At 57.5% G+C, this 26,800-nt stretch overlaps 1 protein-coding gene across 22 annotated transcripts in view; it reads left to right on the forward strand.

The window, feature by feature from the left end:
* Positions 1 to 3,414: 3,414 nt before the first annotated feature.
* JAKMIP3 (Janus kinase and microtubule interacting protein 3) overlaps positions 3,415 to 26,800 on the forward strand; it is a 92,791-nt gene continuing 69,405 nt past the window's right edge. For 17 of the 22 annotated variants that reach the window (XM_043925537.1, XM_043925546.1, XM_043925547.1 and 14 more), the window contains exon 1: positions 23,444 to 26,357. The gene's annotated coding sequence lies outside the window, so the exon portion shown is untranslated. Of the gene's footprint in view, positions 3,572 to 3,800; positions 3,930 to 3,997; positions 4,790 to 16,633; positions 17,352 to 23,443; positions 26,358 to 26,800 lie in introns of those variants that run through there. The other 5 variants (XM_043925541.1, XM_043925539.1, XM_043925542.1 and 2 more) reach the window with 5 other exon arrangements.

Consider the following 26,800-nt stretch of genomic DNA (forward strand, 5'->3'; position numbering starts at 1 on the left):
AGAGACAGGCGTTCACCCGGAAATGCAAAGGTCACGGGAGCACCGGGGGCCCCGTGGGGACTCCCTGAGGACCCCCTCCCCGCCCCCCACCGCCACAGGGCACGCGGGGAGGATGCCCGTCCCCGGCCTGGCGTGACGACGCCCGTGGGCACATCCCCGCCAGGTCCCGGGAAGGCGCCACGGGTCCTCTTCCCCCGGTCCGATCCTCCCGGGCAGGCTCCCTCCCTGGACCGTGAGGACCCCTCCACGCGTGGGGCATCCCATGACAACTGGCTTCCGATGACTGAGGTCTGACAAGGCTAGAGTTTGACTTCCCCCTGCGATCGCCTCGGAGGGATGGTGGTACCAACGCCGCTTCCTCCTCGGGGAGAGTCGGGTTTCCGGCTCCTGGCTCACGCGCGCCCCCTGCTGTCCAAGACGCAGAATCCGGCAAGCCCCCGGACAGGGAGCTGGTGCAAGGATGTTGACTGCGGGTTTATTCATAACAGACCCGCAGGTCGGGGGAGCCCAGCTGGCCCTCCACCGGAGACGAGAAGCAAACGGTGGTGAATTCACACAAGCAACCCATGCAGTATTAGTTACGAACGCACTGTTGATCCGTGCAGCCCTTTAGAAGCCTTACATGAAAGATCGTCTATGTGACGCTCCAGGCGGAGCTAGTCCATGGTGAACGGTGTCAGAGGACGCTCTCTGGGAAGGTGATTCCAGACGGTGAGCGTGTGCAGGCTCACAGACGCTTCTTTCAACTTGCCTGTGTGTTTGGAAATTTTCATGATAAGATGTCGGGGAGAGGCTTATAGTGCCTGCCCTAGGGCATGGGTGTGATCAGATCTGCATTTGCAGAAGATGCACTTAGAGCTAAAGGACCAAGGCGGGCTGGAGAGGACGCGGAGAAAGCGTGGCCAGCGTTTGTGCTGGGCCCTGCACGGGTCTGTCCCGTCCTCGCACGGGACGCGGTGGCCACTGTCCTAGGTCTGGGGACACAGCATGAGCAGGACCAAGACAGCCTGTGCCCTCCTGGGGAGACACATAAAGACACACGGTCAGATGAACACACCATGTCTCAGGGGCTGAACTGTGTAACGGAGACAGACGCAGTAAGGACACGGCTGGGGCTCAGAGAGGTTTGGAGGAAGCAAGGGAGGGAGTCAGCTAGCCGCTGTCGGGGAGAGGGACAGCTGATGCAGAGGCCCCCGGGGAGCCGCCTGGGCGCGCTGGGCAGAAGCGGGTGGAGACCGAACGGGTGGGAGGGGGGCTTCGGAGGCCAGAGGGAGCCACTGGGCCAAGACGGGGCGTGAACACACTTCAGGGGCAAGGGTGGGAGCCGACCACTCCTCAGGGGGCGGCAAGAATCCAGGATCGTGGCCTGGCCCTGGGCTGGGTGGAAAGGTAGAGACTGTCAGACCTGAAGGCACAGTGCTGCTAAGACAGAGTCTGTGGGATTCCTTGATGGATTAGACCGGGGCAAGAAAAGAGGGGAATTTCCCAGGACCACAGGCTTGCAGTCTGCACAGCAAGGGGAGTTTACTGTTGCGGGAAAGACCATGGGAAGACTGGCTGGGAGGAGCTGGGAGTGGGCTGGCCAGGTTTGAGGTGTGCACAGCTCAGCCCCGAGCGTCCAGGCCGGGATGGACGGGCGGACGGTGCGGAGGGGGAAGGGTCGCGGTGACAGATCGAGCAGGCTAAAGGCTGAGCGATGGGCCCGCTGGTGCTGGGTGGCGAGGGCAGGTGCGCTGCTGGTGGCCTGGGGCCCGCAGAGGGCAGAGGGCAGACGGCAAGTGCAGGCAGGTCCACGTCCGGGTGAGGAGGCGGAAGCCCGGAGCGGCAGCTCTGCCCAGGGCTCACACCCGTGAGGCTGCCGCCCACCTGGTCCCGGCCCTGGCGGGCGTCCGGGACGCCCCGGGGTGTTCAGTCTCTGACCGCGAGCTCTCAGCAGGCCCAGCGTGCACGTGAGTGGTGCTCAGGCCGGTCGGTTCCGGTGACAGCAGCCGTCCCGGCGCACGGTGGCGGCCCACGCTCAGCTGTCCACTCTGGCTGCCGCTGTTGGGATGCTCTCCCCCGAGCCCTGCCCGGCTCCCTCTTTTTTCCTGCTCACTCAGATGTGGCCTCATCAGGCCGGCTGACCTCCTTAGTGAAACAGGAACACCCCCCTGCCCCCTGCCGCCATCGCTGGGTTCCCTCACCTGCTTTACCTGCGTGAACCTCTCTCCAAAGCCTTACCAGCCGATGACTTAACGTCTCCCTGTTCCTCCCCCTGGAACACAAGCTCCCTGAGGACAGAGGCTGGACTGGCGTCCGGCACCTTGTCCATCCTCCACGGGCACCTGCCAAGCGTCAGAACAACCAGACAGCCCGTTGTTTTTCCCTCAGAAAGGGGGTCTCGTGTGTGTGATGCTGTGGGGGGCCCAAGGGGCTGACTCACTGAGTCTGTGTCACCTTCAATGAGTTACGCTGAAAAATGGACCGCCCAGAGCCACCCAAGTGTGCCGTTGGAGCAGACGGAGTGAGCACACAGCCTTCCAAGTCGTCCCGGCCAATGTCGGCACAGGTGCAGACCATCTGCGGGTTACCGAGCTGGGTCTCTCCCCACCGAGGCCAGTCTGGCTACTGCCGCCACCCAGCACGCAGTCTATCGGCAGTGAGACCAACACGGAGCGGTGGGTGGTGTGGGGTCCCAGCCTGGGCTCCAGCCTAACCCCATGGGCCCTCCGCGCGCGCGTGCGTGTGTGCGCGCGTGCGCGTTAGTCACTCGGTCGTGTCCGACTCTCTGTGACCCCACAGACTGCAGCCCGCCAGGCTCCTCTGTCCATGGGATTCTCCAGGCGAGATACTCGCCTCCTTCTCCAGGGACCTCCCGGAGGGGACGCTTATCCTGGCCGTGGTTTTCCTTGCTGTCCGGAGCCTTCCTGAGAGCCCTCTTCAGTTCACACTAACCCCCCACGATGGCCACTCACCAAGGAACCAAGGGGCGGGACACCCATGCGCCCGGGCCTCCCGGTGTCCGTCATTCAGACGGGCGACCTGAGGACCCAGACTTCGGTCTCTCAGACGTGTTCTCAGCCGGCAGCCGCTAAGCGGCACCGGCGGTCCTGTGCCCAGGGAGCAGGGCCGGGACACGGAGGTCGAGCCCCGGCACCCGCACACTTTAGGGCCCGCGTTTGCGCTCTGAGCTCGGACGCTGGCCTCGACAGTCCTACATCCTGGTATCCAGGGAAAGATCGCGTCCCACTGGGAAGCTTTCCCCCGTACACAGGTTATAGTAGACACGATTCACTCTTCCTTCCTGCCCTTCTCCAGAAACTTCAAGAAGTGGGGCCCCCGGAGGATGGAGCGGCGGCAGGGGTTGGGGGGGGGGGTGCGGTCCTGGAGCCAGGTGGCCCCGGAGGCGCGGCCTAACCATGGATTTGGGGATCCGGGTCCTGAGCCAGGGCTCATTTGCTCCCCGCGAGGCTCCAAAAACCACTTCTCCCTCCTCCGAGACAGGCAGCATTTGGAGGTGGGCTGCCGAGAGTTAACGGTTAAACACACGCGTGCGACCACCTCCTGCGGCTGCTCTCCGACTGAAGTGCGGGTGAGCGATCCCCCTCGACCGTCCCCTAGACCCCGCGGGCCCGGCTGCGGCGTGCGGGCCGCCCAGAGCCCTCCCCGCCGCAGCCGGGCTATTTACGGCCACGAGGTCTCCGGATTTTAACAGACCGCAGACCTGCTCCCGAAAGGACTCGGAGGGGCAGAAGAAGAGGTGAGGAGGTGGGGCTGGGGTGTGGCGGGGCCGCGCGCCGGGGCGGGGAGGGCGGGGAACGCCGGGGTTTGGGGCGCCCGCCCGCGGTGACGCGCGCCCCCCGCCCGCCGCAGCGCCACTGCAATGGCTGAGCCGGGCCGTCGGACGCCGCCGCCCGAGTCCCGGAGCCGCCCGCCTGCGGGGAGCCTCGGTGAGCGACCCGGCCGGGCCTCCGCGCTGCGCCAGCGCCTGGCACCGTGCGTCCCCCGCGCCTTGCGCGGCAGGGTGGCTGCGGGGTGGCGGCCGGCAGCGCACGCTCATCCCCGCCCGCGGCCGGGAAACGGCCCGGAGGTGGCCCAGGAGATGGCCCGGAGATGGACCAGGGCTGGGATGGGAGTGGTCTGTAGGTGGCCGTAAGGTGGCCCAGGGTTGGTCGGGGATGGCCTTGGGGTGACCCGGAGGGGGTCCGGGGGTGGCCCGAAGTTGGCAGGTTGGCGGGGTGACATCCCGGCGGCCCGGGGTCCTGCGCCCCCGAGGCGCCCTCGCCGGGGGCAGGGGGTCTCCAGGTGCCCCCGCGGGCTCTCGGCCACCGCTCTGGGCCGAGCTTGTTTCCTGGGACCCGGCGGGGCGCGGCGGCAGGCGCACAGGCGCACAGGCCCCACTGCGCCGCGGCCTCCGGGCCTGGGTGGACGCGCAGGTGGGCGCTGGGGGCCTCGACTCCGGCGTTTATGCGTCGCCCACCTCAGGAAGGCGCGGCCCTGGCGATTTTTTTTTTTTTTTTTTTTTGATGTCCAGTTTTCAACCTCTTGCGTTCCCGTTTCCGGGGGTGGCGGCGTAGCTGTCTGAGGCTCGCAGAATCGGAAGCTGCGGAGTGAAAGGTCTGATTGGTTGTCAGGAGCCAGAGAGGAGGCGGCGGCCGCCAGTTTTCCTAGAAAAACCCGCCCCTCCCTTTGACCTTGCGTCTCCGGAGAAGCGGGTCCGCTTCCTGCTGCGCATCCTAGGTTCTGATTCATTTCCTCTTCCTGCGCTGCCAGAGCGCGCGGGAGCTTCTCTACCGCTTGTTGTCTGCAGGTATCGGGGCCTGGGTGACTCCGCAGGTCCTCGCTCTGAGCTGTGGGACAGCGGGAATGGGAAGTGCCCCTCGACCTCCAGCCGCCAGGGAGCAGGGCTGTCAGGGGCTGGGAGGACCACCGCCCACCTGGGGAGGGGGAGGGACAGGTGCCAGGCAGGGTGTCTGCTCGGCTCAGAGTGGAATAAACACGGGGGCTTGGGACCCTCCTAGCCCTTTGGGGGTCTCTGAAAGCTGATTTGTGTCCGTGAATTAAGACTCGATTTGGCAACTATTAATACCTGCAGTATTTCTCCCACAGTTCTGGCAGACAGACCTTCTTGTATTAAGGAGCAACGTTTCTCTTTTGTATTAAGGAGTGTTTCCCAGGTAGCTCAAACGGTGGAGAATCTGCCTACAATGTGGGAGACCTGGATTCCATCTCTGGGAGGGGGAAGATCCCCTGGAGTAAGGGCCTGGCAACCCACTCCAGTTTTCTTGCCTGGAGAATCCCGTGGACAGAGGAGCCTGGCGGGCTACAGTCCACGAGGTTGAAAAGAATCGGACACTGACTTAACACCACCAGCAAGTCTCAGGGTCTGGGATTTTGAAACCCTAAGTTTGCATTCATGATACTGGCAAGGTCTGGGCAATTGTGAACATGGTGCAATGATAAAAACTGTTACAAGAGAGAAAAAAGTGAGAAAGAGGGACGTCGTAATAAAAGTGTCACTCCTTGCACAGCCCCTGCTGCATGCCAGGCACCGTCCTGGCACCCCTTCCTGTGCACGGGAGTCGCCCTGAGAGGAAGGCGCACTGCAGGGCCCAGGAGAGGCCCGAGGGTGGGGTGTGGCCGGGGAGCCAGGCTCGGGGCACGTCCTCAGGAGCTGGAACGTGCAGAAGCGGCTGTCTCACAGTGAACCTTCCGGAAGCGAGGGGCCTGAGCCCGGGGCACGGGAGGCCCTTGTCCGAGTCACAGATGAGCAGGGTGCCCCGTGTCTCTCAGGCACAGTCCAGAGAGGGGACCTCCACCTGGGCCTCCACCCTCCTCCGGCCTGCTCCCTCCCCTCTGCCCTGCCCGGCCAGGGTCTCTGAAGACCCCCTCTCCCAGCAGAGCTGCCTGGCCTGCACGCTCCCCCTGCCCCTCTGCAGGGCCCCAGGCCTGGACCCTTCCTATCAGGGCTCAGCTGGCTGTGAGCTGGACTTAGCCCCAGTACCATGCTGTGCCAAGCATAGTCCAGGGCAGAGGTGTGAGGGTTTGTCCTTAAGGCCCAGCCAGCATTTCCTGTTGAGGGTGACCTGCCCGTGGCTGACCTCGGTGACGGGGTCAAGCCTCGCGGCCCACCGGCCCCTGGAATAGGCGTCTTCAGGCCATCACACGGGTGCGCCCTGTGCAAGCAGCCCTGGGCCCTGCTCCCTCCGTGCTGCCAGCGGTCAGGCCAGCCAGGTCCCCTACAGCAGCGTCCAGCGAAGACCCCGCAGGCCAGGGCCTCCCTTACTGGCCTCCCCAGGACTCAGATGAGCACTGGGTCCCCTCAGCTCCTGCGGGATCTCGGGGAGCCTCTGTGCAAGTCTCCCCACGTGCGATGGGCCCCTCCCAGGCCTTCACAGGTTTACCCTGTGAGCGCTTGGACCCCCTTGGCTCACCCCCGCCATTAGAAAGGAAATTCTGATATCAGAGATAAGGAAGATCAAGACAGTCAACACTGCTCCTGGTTAACGCCTGCACAGGTAACTCCCGTACACTCACAGGTACTGCTGGGAGCTGAGTTATGTCCCCCCAAGTTCATATTTGAAGCCTTGCCCCCCGAGGTGATGGTACGTGGAGATGGGGTCTTTGGGAGTTGATTAGAGACGGGTGAGGTCAGGGAACTTTCTGCCTGCCTCTGCCTCGCAGGGGTTCGGAGACGCAGCCGAGCGGAGTTCAACCCTTCTCTGAGGAGCCTCCCTTGGTGCACATGTTGGATATATTTTTTGAAGTTTTACACGTAATTAATTTTGGACTTGTCAAAAAGTGGCAAACATAGCACCCAGTCCTTCAGGTTCCCCTGACGTTAACATCTTCATGTGGTTCGTGGTCAGAACTGGGACAATCACTGGCATCCCTGCACGGTTCACCGGGAGACAGGCCTCCTCACCCGGCCCCAGCTCCCCACTGACCCCCCTTTTCTCTCCCGAGGTCTACACGGGACCCCCGCCCCCGACCCCGTTCTGTCTCCTGGGTCTCCTGCAGTCTCTGACCCTCCAGAACCTTGCCTTGTCTCCTGTGAAGGTTGATACTTTTATGAACTGTGTACCGACTAGTTTTGTAAAGAGAAAGTGCCTCAGTGGTGTCTGACTCTGTGACCCCGTGGACTGTAGCCCTCCAGGCTCCTCCGTCCGTGGGAGTCTCCAGGCTGGAAGACTGGAGTGGGGAGCCTATCCCTTCTCCAGTGGATCTTCCCGACCCAGGGATGGAACCGGGGCCTCCTGCCTTGCAGGCAGACTACCGCCTGAGCCACGGTGCTCCTCCACGTGAGTTTCTCTGCTCCTTCTTGGGATGGGAACGTGATGTGCATTTTTGGTCAGACACCTCCCACTGCACCCCCCGCCCCCTGCCCTCCGGGCCCGTGCGCCTGGCATCACAAGCCGCGTCTGGAGGTCGCCACATCCTCACGGCTCGTTGACAGTGACGTCCTTTCCTGGTCGGTGCGCTCCTTGGGGAGACGCTCTGAGACACGCAGACCCTGGTCCCTGGATCCTGACTCACCAGCATGGCACCTCACATCCTGCGTCTGAGTTACGACCGCGCTGTTTGCTGCCGGGCCCCCAGGCCCTGCTTCCCTTTCTCCTCCCAGGCGGGAAGCCTTGTCCTTGCCTCGCTCATTTGCCTGGTTGTCTGTCCCCATCGTGGGCACACAGGGACAGCCTTGCTCTGCGGGTTAGGATCCAGACGGTCCAGCCCTGGCTTCAGGGGCAGCCTCAGGCTGCTGCTGGGCTCCCAACAGCCCCGTCTTTTTCTTTTTTCCTTTTTTTAAAGTTAAATATTTTTTTCTCTCATTTCTCTCTTGCTTCCTGGAACGACAAGATGTTCTCGGCTTGGCTAGTTCCAAAATCCTCGGTTCGTGGTTTCTTTCACTGAGGTTGTGTGTCTGTGGTGTTTTACTTTTTTCAAGAAATGTTTTTCATTGTTTCTCTATTTCTGTGTTGGTTTTACGTGACACTGGTCACATTCGACTCCGCTCTCTCTGCCTGGAGGCCTTGAGGATTTTATCTTTGGCTTTGAAGTCTAGCAGCTTTACTGGAAATGTTTCAAAGCTGACTGGCCCGGGTTTATTTTTCTAGGCACACACTACCCGCTTTGAGATGCATAGATTTCAGGTCTTTTTCTGTGCATGGAAAGTTTCCCTGGGTTTTAGCTTTCAGTGTTAGCTCTGGGCCACTGCTTTCCCCTTCTTCTTTTTCTTTTTTTTGTTTTGTCTGTGCCACGCAGCTTGTGGGATCTTAGCTCCCCGACCAGAGATTGAACCCGCACCTTAGCAGTGAAAGCACGGAGTCCTAACCACTGGACGGCCGGGGAATCCCCGGTGTGGACCTTTCATGCGCAGAAGTTTTACATTTGATGAAGTGTGATTGATCAGGTTTTGTGCGTGTGTGGTTGTTTCTTTTTGTGTCTTTTCTAAGAGATGTGCCGGCCTCCACGTCCAGCATCTTTTCCTGCGTGTTCTCCCTTCTGACCAGACCCCTGTGGTCCTGGACCGTCTCCTCCAGCTCTGGTCTGAGGGGCTCACCTGCCCCGTGTTCTGCAGAGGCTGGAATCACCCCTCTCCCTTGGTGCTCCTGGTCTTTTCAGCAAAATGTATAAAACCCCAGGCAGTTGGGTGCAGGGGAGCTCATGACTTCTGTGTTGGTCTCGACTTCCCAGATTGCCAGAGGACAAGACTAGAAATGATTTTAAGATAAAATATATCATGATTTTATACTGGCATTTTTAATTCAAATTTTAAAATGCAGATAATTGTTTATTTTTCCATCTCCTTTCTCTTCGACTGAGATCCTTGGCTCCTAATGACTTGTGTAAAATGACTTCTTCACTTGGTTCACCTTGTTTGAAAATAATATCAATGTGTTAAAACACTGTGGTTGGTTAAAAAAAAGGCTTGATTTCTTTACTTTTCTTTTTGCCTTTAATTCACCAAGCTCATTTGTTTCACTTTGCTTTCACTTTTTAGGAGTGGCTTTGGTTTCCCTTCATGCTGATTTAATTTTGTTTTAGTTCTGTGCTAAAATACATAGAGCTATGAGCCGAAGTCTGTTCAGAGCAGACTGGCTCCACCTTTGTCTTTTTAACCACCTCTCTCTTCTCTGCTAGTAATATCTTTAAGGTCGTTTTTAAAAAGTTATTTCTTTTTGGCTGCACTGGGCCTTTGTCACCGCAGGCAGGCTCTCTCTAGTTACGGGGACGGGGCTGCTCGCTGCGGCGGCTTCTCCTGTTGGGGAGCATGGGCTCTCGGGCTTCGGCTCGGTGACCGAGATGTGCAGGCTGAGCGGACCCTGAGCATGCGGCATCCTCCCGTGTCCCCTACACTGGCACCAGGCCACCAGGGGAGTCCTTTGGAGTCGTTTTTAACTAGTGTTTCCCCTTGGCCGTCTTACAGGCCACGCGTGCGTGTTTCTGCATCCCCCGTCCTGTCTGGGGGAGCAGAGGCCTTCTATGCCTTGCCCTACGACTGCTGGGCTCAGTCTGTGCCAGCGCTCAGCGTCGCTGAGTGGAGAGATCGCCCGGCCCCTGTGTAGTACTCCCCCAGGGGCTGGATCTCGGCCTCGTCAGAGAGGTCTCAGTCCCCGAATATTTGGGTTGTTTCCTGTCTTTTGCTGCTAGAAGCAGTTCTTCTGTGAATATCCTTGTGTGCACATGGTTTTCATACACTTTTGAGTCTATCTTAACTAGATTCTTAGAAGTGGGATTTCTAGGCCAAAAGTGAAATGACTATGTGCTTTGCTATGTGTTGCCAAAACCCCCTCCCCAGGAGTCCCACTGTCGTGTGGCATTCTACCAGTCTGGTTCTCACAGCCTCGAAACAGACAGTGTTGTCAAACTTCTGGGGGCTTGCCAGGTAGGCGAGAAATGGTGATGTCAGTGTATCTTATTTGCATTTCTCTTATCGTGAGTGAAGTTGAGCATCTTTTCATGCATTGAAAGACTATTTGCATTTCATTTTATGTGAGCAGTTTATTCAAAGCTCTTGCCTATTTTTTCCTTTTTTTTCCTCTGGGCCTGTTTGGATTTTTCTTCTCAATTTCCTGAAGTTCCTTATATATTAGCTTTTGACCTGTGATATAAGGTGCATGTACAGGCTTCCCAGGTGGCTCAGTGGTAAAAGAGTCTGCCTGCCAATGCAGGAAATGTGGGTTCGATCTCTGGGTGAGAAGGTCCCCTGGAGGATAACATGGCAACCCACTCCAGTATTCTTGCCTGGAGAATCCCATGGACAGAGGAGCCTGGTGGGCTACGGTCTATGGGGTCGCAAAGAGTCAGACACGACTGAGCAGCTGAGCACACAGGTGCATATGTTTTCTCTATTTTGTCATTTATCATTGAACTTTGCTCATGGCAGGGTTTTCTTTTCTTGCTGTTTTTCTTGTGTGAAACTGCAAGTGTGTTCATCCTCTGGTCCAGGGGTCTGTCCCACCAAGCCTCCGCCTCCAGGGGGCCTCTCCGTTCCGAGGGTCACACTTGCTGCTGGTTTCCGAGCCCCCAGTCCTGTCGCTGTCCCACCCTCACTGGCTCCTGTGCGGTTTCTTAGGGGGTTGGTGGTGGTGGTTTGGAGATAAGGGCGGCAGATTGAAGCTGAGTCTGGGCTCCTTGTGGGGTCTTGCGGTGATGCTGCGAGGCGCTGGGCTGGGTGTCGGGGAGCCAGCAGCCTCTGCAGAGCCCTCTCGGCAGGCTGGCTCTGGGGTGCCCACGGCGGGGCACAGCCACCTCCAGGTCGGGGGCGAGGGGCCCTGCGCTCTCATCCCAAAGCAGGCCCCTCCGAACCGAGGGCGTGAGAGCGGGAGGCTGGTGGGGGTGCAGCCACTCCAGGAATGACCCCACCCCCACTGAGCTTTGTCCACGTTCCTGACCACGTGACCCCAGGGAAGTAAGAAGGCGGTCCTAAACCAGGGCGTGTTCAGGCACCTTGTCCAGGCAATGTGAAGTGAAGTTGCTCAGTCGAGTCCAACTCTTTGCAATTCTATGGATTATAGTCCGCCAGGCTCCTCTGTCCATAGAATTTTCCAGACAAGACTACTGGAGTGGGTTGCCATTTCCTTCTCCAGGGGATCTTCCCAACCAGGGGATTGAACCCGGGACTCCTGCATTGGGAGGCAGGTTCTTTACCGCGGAAGTCTAGCAGCATCATTACCTCACCAAGGCTGCAGTGAACCAGAAGCTCCTCCCAGGTCATACAAGGACCCGGAATACTTACTTCACCTCCGTTCCTCCCTCTAGCAGCTTTATGTTTTGTTTTCTGGCATTTAGCTTTTATCTGTCTGCCTCGCAGCAGCACTGGAAATCATCGTTAGATTCTACAGCTCCTCGGGTAGTTAGTACTCTGCGGCCTTTCTGTTCTCCTGGCCTCTGGAAGGTCCATTTGGGACCAGACATCCTGAGGCTAATTCTTTCCTTTCCTTTCTTCAGTGTTGGCATCCATTCTCAATTTATGCTTTCTGTTTTTGGTCTGAAAATTTTTTCTTTCAAGAATGAGTGTGAAAGGGCTTCCCTGGCAGTCCAGTGTTTAAGACTCTATGATTCCAATGCACGAGGCCTGGGTTTGACCCCTGGTTGGGAACCTGACATCCACATGCTATGCAGCACGGTCAAAACAATGAACAAAACAACAAAAACAGAATCAGGGTGAAGTATATTTTTACTGTGGATAGAATTCTTGTTTGGCAGGTTTTGTTTTTTTAAAGCACATTTACTCCTTCATTCCACTGTTTTATGGCTTCTCTTGTTCTGATGAGAAGTTGGTCAGTTGTCGAACAGTCCTTCCTTTGAAGATAAGCTTTTTCCCTCTGGCAGATATTATTATTTTCTCTTTATTTCTTTTTTCCTCAAGTTTCATCGTGATGTGTCTAGATTTTGACATACATTGGCTCTTTGGATTGTTGTCTTTCATCAGTTTCAGAGAATTCTCAGTCACATCTGCACAGGTTTTGCGTCGGAGGTTGTCCCTCCCTTTTCCTCCTGAGAGCCCGTCTCCTCCTGTCTCTGCCTCTCTCCCCTTTGGTGCATTCTGCCTTCTCTGTGCTCGTTTCTGGGTCATCCTCCATCACCTGTTCATTCCTGTGCCATCGGGTGTCCGTTAGGTTTAAAGTCCAGTTATTATACTTATTTTTTGAAAGTGCTCCCCATTTTATTTAGGTTTGGGACATCATGTCTCATTGTTTAATACTCCATGCAGTTGTTTTCAAGGTTCTATTTCTTTGAAAAAAAAAAACGAAATGGAACCCTGGAATTCCCTGGCGGCCCAGTGGTGAGGGCTCCGTGCTCTCACTGCCGCGGGCCAGGCTCAGTCCCTGCTCAGGGAACTGAGATCCGCACGACGGGGCCAAAAAAGAAAAGAACAAGACTTTAGTGGGGGGTGGGGTGTCTGGGGGCTTTGGTCTGTTCAGCTATGCTGTGAACCCAAAGCTGCTCCAAAAATTAAAATCTATTTAAAATGTAGAAAGAGTTGGTGTTCTGTAATCGGTAGTTGTTAATTCTGTGTCTGAAGGTTGTGTGGGTCTCTTGCTCCCTTTTAAACTTGATTCTTGCTCATCTGCCCCGGCTTCCCTGGTGTCACGGGCTGCACATGAGTCACTGTCCCTGAGTGACGGTGTGTGGGTCTCCCTGAGGCCTCAGGTGAGCGAGCCCTTCTCGCAGAGACTGCCTGCCCGCCTGGAGGCCCTTGCCCGCTGGTCACGGGTCATGCGAGGCCCTCTGCTGTCCGGGGTCCCCAGGGCTGGGCTTCTGCTGCAGCTGCTGCTGCGTCCACGGCAGACCCTCTGAGCCCCGTGGAAGGGAATGGGGGGCAGTGGGGTGAGCACGGTTCTCGAGTGGCCCTGGAAGGTTGCCCCCGACGGTTAGCCCTTTGGCCCTCTCTTAGCCCTGGGAGGGTATCCAGTGAGATCCCACGCCCCTGGGCCTGGAGCAGGTCCGTTCTTCTTCTCCTCCCGGAGGCTGTTGGCTGTAGGTGAAAGCTGCCTTGGTCTTTCCGTAATGCGTTGTCTCTCTGTCCAGACGGGCCCTGGAATTTGGCCTCTCAGGATCTTTGGTGCCTCTAGATGGGAAGTGAGTGAGTTCTCACCTCACCAGCCCACCATCACCTGGAAAGGTTCTGACACCCTCTTTTGCCCCCGTGGAGTGTCGCAGAGTTTGGAGATGATGGTTTCCGTCCAGGCCGGAGCCAGGAGCAGAGAGCCGGCTGTGAAGTGGGGCTCAAGCTCAAGGTCACGTGGCCACAGCCTCGAGGCCACACTTGAAACGACCATGGGTGGGCCCGGAGCCACTGCCCTGTGAGCTTGGAAGGGGGTGTGGTGTCTGCACCCTGAAACAGCTCCTCACTCCACTGCCAGTGCCGGGGTCAACCGCGGCCTGCAGAAACCAGCAGGGCCTCTGGGGGGAGTTCAGTTAATATGACGGGCATGCCTGGGAGGGCTGTCCACCAAGAGTTTTAGAAAGGGGCGTGGTTTGTGAGAGCCATCAAGGAGCTTCCCACGTGGACAAGCTCAGTGAGTAGCTTCTGGTTAATGTTCCTGTTGCCTCTCATCCCACGGCGCAGACCAACCTGGAGGCCCGGCCAGAGGTCAGGGCGCTGGCGGACACGGGGTGGGAGAGTTGTCGGGCTGACTGGGCGGGCAGGCGGGGCGTGGACGAGTCCAGAGAGAGCCGCTGCGGGGCCGACGTGCAAAGCCAGGTGTGAGTCAGGGACCAGCGGCGCTGGCTGCAGCACCCACTCGGGTGGGGTCCGCTCGCCCCCGGGCGTGGTCGGGGAGCGAGGTTGGGAAGAGGTGGGAGAGCTCAGCACCCCAGACAGCGCCCCCCCACTCCCGGGGCAGCTGCTCCGAACCAGGCCCTCCAGAGCCCCGCACCCCCGCCTTCACCGAGGGCGGCAGGCAAGCCCTCCGCCTGGGTTGCAGGGCGTCGGCCGATTTGCGGCACGTTGAGGCAGACTCCTTGGGACCGCGGCCGTCTACTTTGCCTGTTCCTCCTCCAGGAGCCAGAGCGGCCGTTGGGGAGGGCGGCCTCTTCCCTGGGAGGTAGGCGCACGTTCTTGCTCCCGTGGGAGCGCTGTGCCGGTGAGCACGTCCCCAGGACGCCGTGGGGAGGTCACACGGCTGCTCGCACGCGTGGGTGACTCGTCTTGAGAAGCGCTGCTAAGAGCAGTTGGCTTGAGAAATGGCATGAATCAATTAAAATCCAACATCTTTTTTTTCCTGGCAACATTTGGGAGGAGATTAGAGCAAAGCTTTGCCAAGAAGCCTGCAGGCCGTAATGAAGTCAGGTTTAGAAGGAGACTGAAGGATGTGTCAGCGTGCCTGCCGTCAGCAAGCTGGCGCACCGCTGGTGGGTCCCAGCCCTGCGAACTGGCCGCCTGAGTTTTAATTAATGCCTGCTCTGGCTTCACTATCTCTCTCTCTCTCTCTTTTTATAATTCCATCTGCACTTGGGACCCTGCTCAGCAGGGGGAAACGAGCTGGTTCTCTGCCCACCAGGTCTGCCCACACTCTCCTTCCATGTAGTAAGGGAGAGGAGGGCCTTTTAAAAAAAAACCTTGAAGGAACAGAGGGACTCTTTTCTAAAAGCAGCAGATAAAGTCAGAAATCAAAGTCTGGGTCTCCCCAGAGGCTGAGTGGTAAAGAATCTGCCTGCCAATGCAGGAGAAACAGGTTCGATCCCTGGTCCAGGAAGATCCCACATGCCACGGGGCAGCTGAGCCCATGCGCCACACTATTGAGCTTTGGCTCTAAAGCCCAGGAGCCGAAACGCCTGAGCCCACGAGCTGCAGCCACGGAAGCCTGAGCGCCCTTGGCCCGCGCTGCACAGCCAGAGAGGCCACTCACCCCGACCAGAGAAAAACCTGCGCAGCCAGAGAGGCCCGCTCCCCCCGATCAGAGAGAAACCTGCGCAGCCAGAGAGGCCCGCTCCCCCCACCAGAGAGAAACCTGCGCAGCCAGAGAGGCCCGCTCCCCCCGATCAGAGAGAAACCTGCGCAGCCAGAGAGGCCCGCTCCCCCCACCAGAGAGAAACCTGCGCAGCCAGAGAGGCCCGCTCCCCCTGACCAGAGAGAAACCTGCGCAGCCAGAGAGGCCCGCTCCCCCCACCAGAGAGAAACCTGCGCAGCCAGACAGGCCCGCTCCCCCTGACCAGAGAGAAACCTGCGCAGCCAGACAGGCCCGCTCCCCCTGACCAGAGAGAAACCTGCGCAGCCAGACAGGCCCGCTCCCCCCACCAGAGAGAAACCTGCGCAGCCAGAGAGGCCCGCTCCCCCCCCCCCCCGACCAGAGGGAAACCTGCGCAGCCAGAGAGGCCCGCTCCCCCCACCAGAGAGAAACCTGCGCAGCCAGAGAGGCCCGCTCCCCCTGACCGGAGAGAAACCTGCGCAGCCAGACAGGCCCGCTCCCCCCACCAGAGAGAAACCTGCGCAGCCAGACAGGCCCGCTCCCCCTGACCAGAGAGAAACCTGCGCAGCCAGACAGGCCCGCTCCCCCTGACCAGAGAGAAACCTGCGCAGCCAGAGAGGCCCGCTCCCCCCCCCCCCCCGACCAGAGGGAAACCTGCGCAGCCAGAGAGGCCCGCTCCCCCCACCAGAGAGAAACCTGCGCAGCAATGAAGATCCAGCATGGTCTAAATGAATAAATCAATACAATTCTGTATATCTATTAAAAACAAAAGAAATGAGAGTCTGCTGGTGGGTCTTCACCAGGAGCCACTCCTGACCCTCCCGCCTCCTCTGCCACCGCATCTCCCGGAGGACTGACCTCGCGGCCAACGACCATGGCTGGACTAGAACCCACTCTCGGATCCCCAGACTGATCCCCACCGCTCGCCAGCGCAAGAGCAGATGTTCCAGGTTGAAACCAGCTGACTCCAAGGGTTTTGCTGCTTGGCAGTTCCTGTAGGTGAAAAGGCTCTGATTTGGGGGAAGTCCATCCATGCAGCATGTGTCGCCCCCGGGCCTCGGCCCCTGAGCCGGGACCCCCAGGCCGTGTACAGCCAGGAGCTAGTTGGGGGGCACCCAAGAGGGCACCAGGGTTTCATGGAGCTCCCGCCCCAGAGGGGACGCTGGCTGAGCCTGGCAGGTGTGGGGGAGGCAGCACCGCTGGAGGGGGTCCACAGGCAGGAACACTTCCAGTGACCTATGTCCACGCCTCCTTCGGGGACACCACCTCCACTGAACTTTGCGTGAAACTGTGGGGCTTCAGCAGAGCCGCCCACAGACAGGATTTCCCAGACCAAAGTGGGGGTGGGTGAGGAGACAGGAGATGGCAGGATGGGACAGAGGAAGAGGCCCTTCCATGCCCAAGCACCTCTCAGCAGGTGTGACCAGGTGGTTCAGCAAGATAAACACAGCTCTTAGCGTTGGGCTGGTCGGTACAGTTTTCTGCAGTGTTCTTTGGCATCTACGGAGAGGGGACAGCAAGGAGATCCAACCTGTCCATCCTAAAGGAAATCAGTCCTGAATGTTCACTGGAAGGACTGATGCTGAGGCTAAAACTCCAATCCTTTGGCCACCTGATGTGAAGAATTGACTCATTGGGAAAGACCCTGATGCGAGGAAAGATTGAAGGTGGGAGGAGAAAGGGACGACAGAGGATGAGATGGTTGAATGGTATCACTGACTCGATGGACATAAGTTTGAGCAAGCTCCGGGAGTTGGTGATGGACAGGGAGGCCTGGAGTGCTGCAGTCCATGGGGTCGCAAAGAGTCAGACACGACTGAGCGACTGGACTGACCTGAGCTGAGGGGTCTTTGATGCGTCAGTCTGTCCTGTATTTTCTCGGCACTCGGTTTGGTCTAGTGACCATCTTCTCAGGGTCTGGATGTGGGGTTTGTGATTTGGGATGTAGTCTGTCGAGCAGGAAGGCGACACCTTTCCTGCCAGCGGGGTTCAGGGGTGCACGGGAAACAGCCGTCCTGGGGCACCGGCGTCGCTGCGGGGGTCCCCCTCTGCACCCTGTGTGCGCAGAGTCCTGGGGCCTTCGCAGGACCCTGGGGCCGCTCTCCCCCCGGCGCACGTGTGTCCTCCCTGCCCCTGTGTCTTCACTCACGGCCAGCTCCCCTCTTCCCCACGTGGCTGGTCGTGGGGCCTGGGGATGGGCACCCACGGCGGGAACAAGGGCAGCTGTGTCCTGTGTTTTTAACCCCGTGACGGGGCATCTGTCCAGTCCCAGCCTGGGACAACGTCCACCTCACTGGCCCGGCGTGAATGCGCCTATTCTTCACCATGACTTCAGATGAAAAAAGCCAATTAGCGCTGGGCACAGTGGGCTGCGTCCTCGGCAGACAGGCGCGGGGAGGGCGGCGCCCAGGGACGCCCCAGCAGGAGGACCACGCTCTCTGGCCGCTCGCAGGCTAGGTAGGGGCTCGGCCAGCTACGTGCTAAACCCCTGCGTGTAAGCTGCACCCACCCTTCCCTGGGTAACTGATTGCAGGGCCTTGGGGCTTCCTGATGGGGAGTGTGGGCTTCGGACCCATGTGAGACCGGCAGGCGGGGGGCGTGGCTGGCCAGGGCTGCAGACGGGAGTGATTCCAGGTGCAGCGCTGTCCCCCTCGACCCGGGTGAGGGACCTGCGGGTGGAAATGAGGCATCTGTGGGTGGAAATGCAAAGTGTGGGGCTGAGGAATTACCTTCTCTCTCTCTTTTTGTTATTATTTTTATATTTAATTGTGTTTCATTTCCAAATTATAAGATTACAAGAGCAAGATGGTTTTGTTTTTAATTGGAGGGTGATTGCTTTACGATGCTGCCTTAGTTTCTGTTCAGAGACGTGAGTCAGCCGCACGTACACACGCGTCTCCGCCCCTTGAGCCTCCCTCCCACCTGCTGTCTCTCTCTCTCTTTATTTTTTAATTTGGCTGTGTGGCATGTGGGATCTTCGCTTCCCAACCAGGGACTGAACCTGCGGTCCCTGCATTGGAGGCGGGAGTCTTGACCACTGGACCAACAGGGGCTAATTTCTGCCGTTGTGGTTGACAGGGACCGTGGAGCTAGTTAACGCACGGCTGTGTTACCTGCTCGGGGGCAGGCTGTGCCGGGGCCCAGGTGTGGTGTGTGCGGCCTCGGGAGGGCGGAGGGGCAAGGCTGAGTCCCCTCCATTTCCCGGGGGAGTGCCCGGCACACGCCCAGGAGGTGACTCTCGGAGACGCGGGACCCACCAGGTACAGTCCCGGAGGTGCTTCCGCCCCCGCCCCCAGCGTGTGCCTCACGGGCTGTCTGTGGATACGGGTGTGGGAAGGGGAACAGGATCCGCGTGAGCAGCAGTGGGGCGGGATGCCGGCTGCTGGCAGGTCGCCGTCAGTCCTGATGGGAAGCAGAGCTCTGGCCTGGATTTGCCACGACCGGCTGCCCGGCCAGCTCGGGGGCCCCCTCTGCGACCCCGCATTCACAGGCCGGTGTCCTGTGTCTCGGGGCACTCGTCCCCCAGGGCTCTTGGGGTGGGAACGGCCCAGGTCCACACTCCTGGGTGACTGCTCTCTCCTGGCTGATCCTGAGGAGCTGTTCGGCCGCCGATGAAGAGGCCTTGGCTTCTGTCTCACGTGGGGTTCAGCGGCGGTGCCCCGGCTAGAACACAGAACACGCTTCGGTTTGCCAACCCTCCCTGTGGGCGCAAGGAGAGCCCTTCCTCCCCGAGAGCTTTCTTACTGAAGCGTCTGGTGCCGCCAGGCCCAGGGGACACAGAGATGGGGTTCCGGGAGCAGGCCGGGTGGCGGCCTGGGTGACGCCTCCCTGCGGGCTCACCCTGGGCCCGCGGGAGGGGGCGTCCCAGCTCCAGCATGAGCTGAGATCGACTGAGTCTCTCTCCTGGTAGGGAGAGAGGTTTAGTTTACTGAGGATGCAAGTGTGAGTGGTCCCTTGTGCACACCGGAGGGACTCTCAAAAGTCCAGCGTTCGCGTATTGTACGTGGCAGCACGCGGACGATCAAGCCGTCCTGGGAAGGGGGCCGGAGGCGCGGGCCTCTGTGTCTGTCCCTCCCCGGCCTGGAGGGCAGCCCCGCAGCCCGTCTGACCTCGGGGACGGCACTGCAGCTGCCAGGCTTCAGAGAGCGGCCTCAGCAGGGACAGGGCGGCCGCAAGCAGAGGCTGATGGGCGCTCGGGGCGGCGGCTCAGAGCAGGGGGCGGGGCTCGGGCCCCAGGCTCCGACCCCGGCCTCCCCCGCCCCTCCTTGCCCTAAACCCTCCTTCGATGCTCACCCACAGGGTGCAGGTCCCAGAAGTCTGACTTCACCCCAGAGCCGCAGGGGACGGGGAAGCGGACATTTTCAAAGCTTTGCGTGTCGGGGCAGGGCTGCTGCTGGAGAGGAATGGAGCTGCTGGCGAGGCGGCCAGTGATGGAGGGGACTCTCCTTCCTCCACGCCCTTGAACGCGGGATGGAAGCAACCGGAATTCTCCCGGTTCACTTCACAGGGGAGGGTGGAGAGAAAGAAAGGGAGGGTGAGAGCGGTCAGTCGACCTGGGAGCCAGGAGAGGAAATTCCTCCTGCCCCCCGTCCACCCCCGACCCCGCTGGGAGCCCGGGGCTGCAGCCGCAGCTGGTGGGGAGAGGGGCTTCTGTCCCAGGGCAGGAAGCTGCATCTTCATGGGAAAGCGGAGAGCTGGCAAAATGTAGGTGGACGGACTGGGCCTCGCAGGGCGCTCAGACCCTCCCTGAGCGTGGAGTGAAGGACCCACCGGCCCCACGAGGTGACCAGGACCTCATGAGTCTGCCCCGTCCGGCGGGAAACATCTCAGGAGACCCTGAAGAGCCCAGTCCACACCTCGCCCTAGTTTGAGACTTGGAATGATGGGACCCCAGCTCCCACTCAGGAGGAATGGGAAGGTGGGTCCCCGCAAGTGACCCTGGAGAGGGTGGGCAGAAGCAGACACAGGCCAGCTGGAAGATCGGGGAGAAAGCAGTGCAATTGTTCTGACAGACCCAGTAGAAGGGCTTGATAAAGTGCAGCACCCAGCCGCAAATTTAAAAACCCATCCACTTAGCAAATTTGGAGTACAGACGCCCTGTTTCACCTGATAAAGGGAGCCTTTCAAAATCCTGCAGCGAATGTGGTCGGCGAAGACAGACCAAGCACTTCCTTTCAAGAAAGAACACAAGAGAAAGATGCTCATGTCAGTGTGTGGAAGTCCCCCCACCACGCCCCCCGCCCCAGCACAAGAACACAGGAGAAGTTGTGTGAAAGTATGAAGATTAGGAAGGAAGAGGCAAACCTGCCCTCCTGTGAGAACTAAAGAAATGTCAGTGGGTTGCTGGGACAAGGTGGATATAAAGAAATCCACAGTGTTCTTATCCACCCCCGCTCGCTGGCAATACAAGGGCAGGGATAATAACACCCACAAATGCCTTTCATGACGGTAGCACACATTTTCAAAGCTTGGCACCAAAGAGTAAATGTGTCAAAAGTTGTGCAAAACCTTTCAGAGAAAATGATACAACAAAGACATTTTTAAAAGTTTTAAGTAAGTGGAGAACTGTACCAGATTCATGTAGAAGGAGATTCAGTGTCAAAGAGGTGTTAACTGTCTCTCGGTTAATCCATAAGTTCAGTGTAATTTCAACCAAAGTCCAACCAGGTTTCATTGCTCTGGACAAATTAACAAAGAGAAATAAATGGCCAATAAAAGCCAAATTTGAAGAACAAGGCGGATATAAAGGGCTTCGGGGCAGAAACTAACCAAGAGGCCAACACTAGGGAAGAGGCAACCGAGAGTCCGCGAACACGAGAGGCCAGTGTGGACCAGACCAGCCTGTCAGAGCAGCAGAGGAGGGCGTGCCCAGCGGGCTTCCACGTGAGAAGCAGGTCTGTGAGATGTTCAGAAGCAAACCTGGGGGGACATCTTCATGCGTTAGGAAAGCATTTCTTCAGTAAGAAGCAAAACCATCGTGGAAAAAAAGAGATAGAATGGTTACATTACATCATCAACAAAGGATAATGACCAGAGTGCGTGGTGGGTTCCCTCCAAGCAATGAAGGATGACGGACGCAGGAGAGACAAAGGGTGTAAGAAGGGTTAGATGACCGCAGTACACAGACCTGGCCCACGATCGGCTCAAAGACAGGCCGCTTGTGTATCAGGGAAACGCAAGGCTGGGCAACAGTTAGCGCTCCTGCCAGCCCCGCAGAGCGGCCGGCTCGGTGAGGCGCCAGGGGATGGTTATCTTACGTGGTCCGGGCGCTGCTCCAAGAGTGATTCACACCCTCTCAGCCGTGAGTCTGGGGGTCTCCGCTCCCCGGTCACCCCCTCCCACCCCTGCTAGAAGACGTCCGAGCAGGCGGGCCTCAGACGTGTACGAGGGTGTCCACGGTAGCACCTTCTGGAAGAACAGACTGTTTATTCTACATTGAGGGGTGCGGTGGGGATGAGTACGCGATGTGGTTTACTCCCACGTGGGGGATTTGGTGAAAACAAATGAAGACCCACAAGCCCCAGTGTGTGTGAGCTTGGAGGAAGTCATGTTGATTGAAAGAAAGAAAACTGCGAAAGGATGCGAGAAGTGTGATACCGTTTCTGTTTTTCAAAACACATGCGACAGTGATGGGGATGAGGAATGCACACTCGTGTTGGGGGAGGGGGGGAGGCAGGGACCTTGGGGCAGGTGTCTGGTGGGTCAGCGCTGCAGCAGACAGAGTGGGCCCCGGGGCGGGCTGATGGCGGACGAGCTGGTTCTGAGAGCGCCGGGCAGTGGGACAGAGGTGCCCCGGCGGCAGGAGGACAGGAGTCTGGAGCTCAGAAAGGGGACGGCAGGGCCTGGATTGGGAAGAATCTTGAAGCAGCCCAGCGCTCCCAGAGACGGGAGGCAGCGCAGGCCGGGGAGGAAAGGTGGAAGCCGGGCGGGCGGCCGGCGGTCAGGCCCGCGGGCCCCGGGTTTGCTGAGATGCTGCGTGGCCTCGGGTCTCACTCGGAGGAGCTGAGCGCTGCGCCCTGTGGCCGCTCAGCCCCTCTGCGCTCCCCTCACGTTCTGTCCTGAATGCTTAGCCGGGGTTTCCGGGATCTCCAAGAACCCGGGCTGAAGCCAGCCACCATCCTCAAGGAAGGATGGTCGTTTTCTTATTCCTGTTTTCCTTTACTTTCCAAATTCACCATAATGAGCACACTTTACTTTCATGGTTAGAAAAACAGGTGCTCTTTAAATAAACAAAGTTCTCTTGAAGTTTTATAAATTCGTTGGTTCTCAGTAACGCCCTCCTCACCCCTCAGTCAGCGTGGGGTCTTCAGAGAGGACATTGTCCCCCCCCCCACCCCTGAGTTCAGGACAAGAACTGTGTGCAGGGGACAAATTTGCTGCATGACATAATGCGTGAGTTTGTGCATGTATATAGGTGTGTTTGAAAATGAAAGTCAATATTTTCTGAATCCAAAAATAAATGTATATTCACTGTTAAAAGTTACATACAATACGGGAAGATACAATCCCAAAAGTCAGCTGTTCTGAGATCCCACCCTCTAGAGAGACATTTCATACTTTGATATGTGCACTTTCAGACTTTTTATGTTTCTGTAACTGGAACACACACAAATATACATATGCACACTTATTTTCCCCACGTTTTTATTGTGTTAAAATGCGTTTAACGTTAAATTTACCATCTTCGCCACTTCATTTATTTTTTGGCCACACCACGGGGCTTGCAGGAGCTGTTTCCTGACCAGGGATCAGACTCCAGCCCTGAAAGCACCACATCCTGGCCACTGGACCGCCGGGAAGTGCACGTTGTTGTGCAAGTCGCCACTGCCCATCTCCATGACGCTTGGCGTCCGCAAAATGAAGGCCTCTCCCACCAAACAGGAGCTCCTCCCCCGACTCCTCCCAGCCCTTGGAGACCCATCCGACCTGCTCTCTGATCCTGACTGCTTCTAGGGACCTCATATGAGTGAGAGTCCCTGATATGTCTTTTTGCGCTTGGATGGTCTCCCTTAGCATCATGTCCTCAGGGTCCATCCACGCTGTAGCGTGCTGTGGAATTTCCCTCCTTTTGAAGGTGGAATCATATCCAATAGTGTGTGCCCATCACCTTTTGCTTATGTGTTCATCCATCTGGAGACACTTCACCTCTTAGCTCTTATGAATTGTGCTGCTCTGAACACAGAAACACAATATCTCAAGACCCCACGTTCAGTTCGTTTGGGTGTATACCTAGAAGTGGAATTGCTGGATCACATGGTAATTCTGTTTCTTTGAGGAACCATCATACTGTGTTCCAGCTGCTGAATCCTTTTACATTCCTGCCATGAGTGCTCAGGGGTCCAGTTTCTCCACATCCCCGCTAGCACTTGTTTATTGCTTTATTTTTTTTAATAGTATCCATCCTTATGGGTGTGGGGTGATATCTTGGGTTTCCCTGATAGCTCAGCTGGTAAAGAATCCGCCTGCAGTGCGGGAGACCTGGGTTTGATCCCTGGGTTGGGAAGATCCCCTGGAGAAGGGAAAGGCTACCCACTCCAGTATTCTAGCCTGGAGAATTCCCTGGACTGTATTAGCCCAAGGAGTCACAAACAGTCAGACACGCCTGAGTGACTTTCACTTTCCATGACAATTAGTGATGTTGAGCATCTTTTCATGTGCTTATTGGCTGTTTGTCCACCTTTAGAGAAATGCCCTTGCAAGCCCTTTCCCATTTTTTCTTAATTTTTAAATTTTTTTATCTTTTAAATTGTGAAAGTATGATAACACATTTACAGGAGACTTTGAAAATACAGAACAAAGTGACATATAGTTCCACTGTATATTACAATTTTTTAAGTAGATAAACTATGATTTTCAGTCAGAGTTTCAATGTCAAACTCTCAAAAATTAATAGAATGAATAGACAGAAAAGTAGAAGGATATAGTAGAGCTGACAGGCACTCTGAACCAATTCAACATAATCAAGGCTCATACAGTTTTCACACAACAGCAGGGTACAAATTCTACTCAGGTTCCCACGGACTGTAAACCTTTGCCCGTTTTTTTAACATGGCTGTTTCTTGTTGAGTTTTAGGAGTTCTCTATATAGTCTAGATTCTAATCTTCTATCAGATGCATGATTTGCAAGTATGTTCTTCCATTCCGGGGGTTTCGTTTTTACTCTGTGAATAGTGTCATTTGATGCACAAAATTTTAAAAAATGTTCATGAAGTCCAATTTGTCTATTTTTTTCTTTTGTTACCTGTGCCTTCGGTCATGGCCAAGAAATCACTTTTAAGTCCAATGTTGTGAAGCTTTTTGTCCTGTATTTTCTTCTAAAGGTTGTCTTGTTTTAGGTCTTATGTGTAGGTCAGTCCTTCAGTTTGAGTTGAGTTTTGCATGGTGTGAGGTGAGGTCTAGCTTCATTCTTTCCCATGTGGATACCTGGTTTTCCTGGCACTTTTTTTGTTGAAAAGGCCATCCTCTCTCTAATGGATGGTCCTGGCACCCTTGTCAAAGATGACTTGAACGTGTGTGTGAGCTCCCTGTTCTATTTCTGGGCTCCCTGTTCTATCCCATTGCGCTGTATCTGTCTTTAATGCATTTGCGTATTTTTAAAGATAGAAGTGTGGTCATACTGTGCACACTTTTCACAGCCGGCTTTTAAAAAGCTTAGCAGTATGCTGTTTACATGTCTCCTCGTCGGGACAGAATCTCAGCCGTGCTGAGTCGTGCCACTCACTGTGGTCCGTGTTCATCCGAGATTCATGTAAGTCATCTGTCGTTGGACTTTCAGGAAGATCCCCCGGAGAAGGAAATGGCACCCACTCCAGTATTCGTGCCTAGAGAATTCCATGGAGAGGCGCCTGGTGGGCTACAGTCCACAGGGTCACAAAGAGACAACTCAGTGACTGGGCACAGACATTCAGGAGGCTTCCACTGAGGCAGTGTCTCTGGTGTGTTATGGGCAACGTTGTCATAATCTTCCCTGATCGGGTTCTATTTAAAGTGCCTGGCAGAGGCTAAGTGCTGTGAAAGTATTTGTTAAATAAAATCTGTACAAGCGCCATTATCATTTTCTCAGGATGCATTCTTCGAAGTCGCGTTTCCCGGTTAAAACACGTGTGGTCTGCCTCTCACCTGGATGGACGCCACCCTGAGCTGGGCCTGAGCAGACCCTACGGAGTGGGCAATCCTGTGTCCAGGCCCCGTGTGGCCCTCGGCAGGGCGTGGGGTCTGGATCTTGGCCCCCAGAGCCGCCCTCCTCTCTCCACGCCCTCTTTGGATCATGGCTCCAGCACTTGCCAGCGGGGTGACCTGGGCAGATTCCCTGACCTCTTGGTGCCTCCGTTTCCCACCTGGCCTCCAGCGTGGCCGCAGCGTCTGTCCTGCAGGGCAGTGTGTGAGGCCCCCGGCAGCCCAGTCCTGTCTCCTCGATCAGCCAGAGCAGCTGGAGTCCGAGTGCCCTGAAGCTCGGGAGAGCCCTGAGGCCATGCCTGTTCTGGAGCACCACTTTGCTTCCGCCAGTCCGTGATGGAACGCGGCCAGGCTGACAGAGGGCATGCTCCTGTGCTCATCCGCTGCACGGGTGGGCCCGGCGGCACTGGATTCCTCTCTGTGTTTTCATTCTTCAGAGTTTAACGGATACTAACCCCTCCTGTCACCTCAGCATGAACACCCTCAGACTGGAAGTTCATTCATATCGTGTTGTTACTGTTTAGTTGCTAAGTCGTGTCTGACTCTCGTGACCCCATGGACCGTAGCCCTTCCAGGCGCCTCCGTCTGTGGGATTTCCCCGGCAAGAACCCTGGAGCGGGTGCCGTTTCCTTCTCCATTCATATTACTGACCTTACTGCTGCATGGAGTCTACCGGGGTTCTCTAAAGGTAAGGGGGGCTGGGCGCTGTCCTGGAGCGCTGGACGCGGAGGGGAGCACTGTGGCAGGAGCTGTCCGGCGTCACCGTCTGTTCCCGGGAGGATGTGGCCAGACCCGCCGCCCCGCTGAGTCTAGGGTTCCTGCTGCGCAAACACAGAGAAGCCGCCCCCCACCGCGTCCTCCCCGGGGCCTCTGAATGGAGCGGCCGGCTGCCTGGAGCATCTCGGAGCCGCTTGAAGAGCTCGCGATCCTGCTTAGAAACGACGGGAGCTGGTCCCTCCCCCTGGATGTAGTCATCGCGTGGTAAATTCCATCTGAAAAGAGGAGCCGAGCGCTTTGCTGAGTCACAGAACCCGGGGAGCTGATTGCACAGGCGCCGCCTGAGCGTCCCGGGGTCAGAGGAAGGTGGAGGAGAGGCCGCGGACCGGAGGGGAGAGGCCGCGGACCGGAGGGGCTCCGGTGTAAGTGCTGGGCTTGGAGCGCTGCGGGGGCTCTGCCGCGTTCAGGTGGGGCTGAGGGCTTTCTGCACGGGTTTCCCCGTGTGAGCTGGCTCCTGCGTTCAGCGTGCACACGGATGTAGCTGCGAAGTTCACGGCGGGCAGAGGGCAGGTAAGTCCTCTTACGTGTGCAAAGGGCATCGGAGGACGTGGGCCCCACCCGCCCTCTGCTCCTGCGGCATCTGGGGGAGCCCTGGGCCCAGGGCGCCGGCTGCTCCTCCTGGACTCTGGGCTGTGGGATCCGTGCTCAGGGCTGGAGCCGGTCTCTCGGCAGCTGTGGGGGTTGGGGTCGGGGCTGGCTGTGTGGCTCCGTGCTGGGTGTGGCGAGCACCCCAGCTCCCTCGTCCTGGGGGTGGGGTGGCCTGAGGGGGGCTCGTGGGCCAGGTTTTGTTTTTTTTTTTTAATAACAGGCATGTTTATGGCTCCCTCCTCACCATCTGTCTGCCTTGTGGAGGGATGGGGTCTTCTCTTTAAAACTTAATCAAGAATCACAGTCTGTCCATCGACATCCTTTCTCCTGCAAGGGACTCAAAGTGTTTGGGGGTGACAGCAGCT

This window comes from Cervus elaphus, chromosome 15, assembly GCF_910594005.1.
Source record: "Cervus elaphus chromosome 15, mCerEla1.1, whole genome shotgun sequence".
NCBI classification, from domain to species: Eukaryota; Metazoa; Chordata; class Mammalia; order Artiodactyla; family Cervidae; genus Cervus; species Cervus elaphus.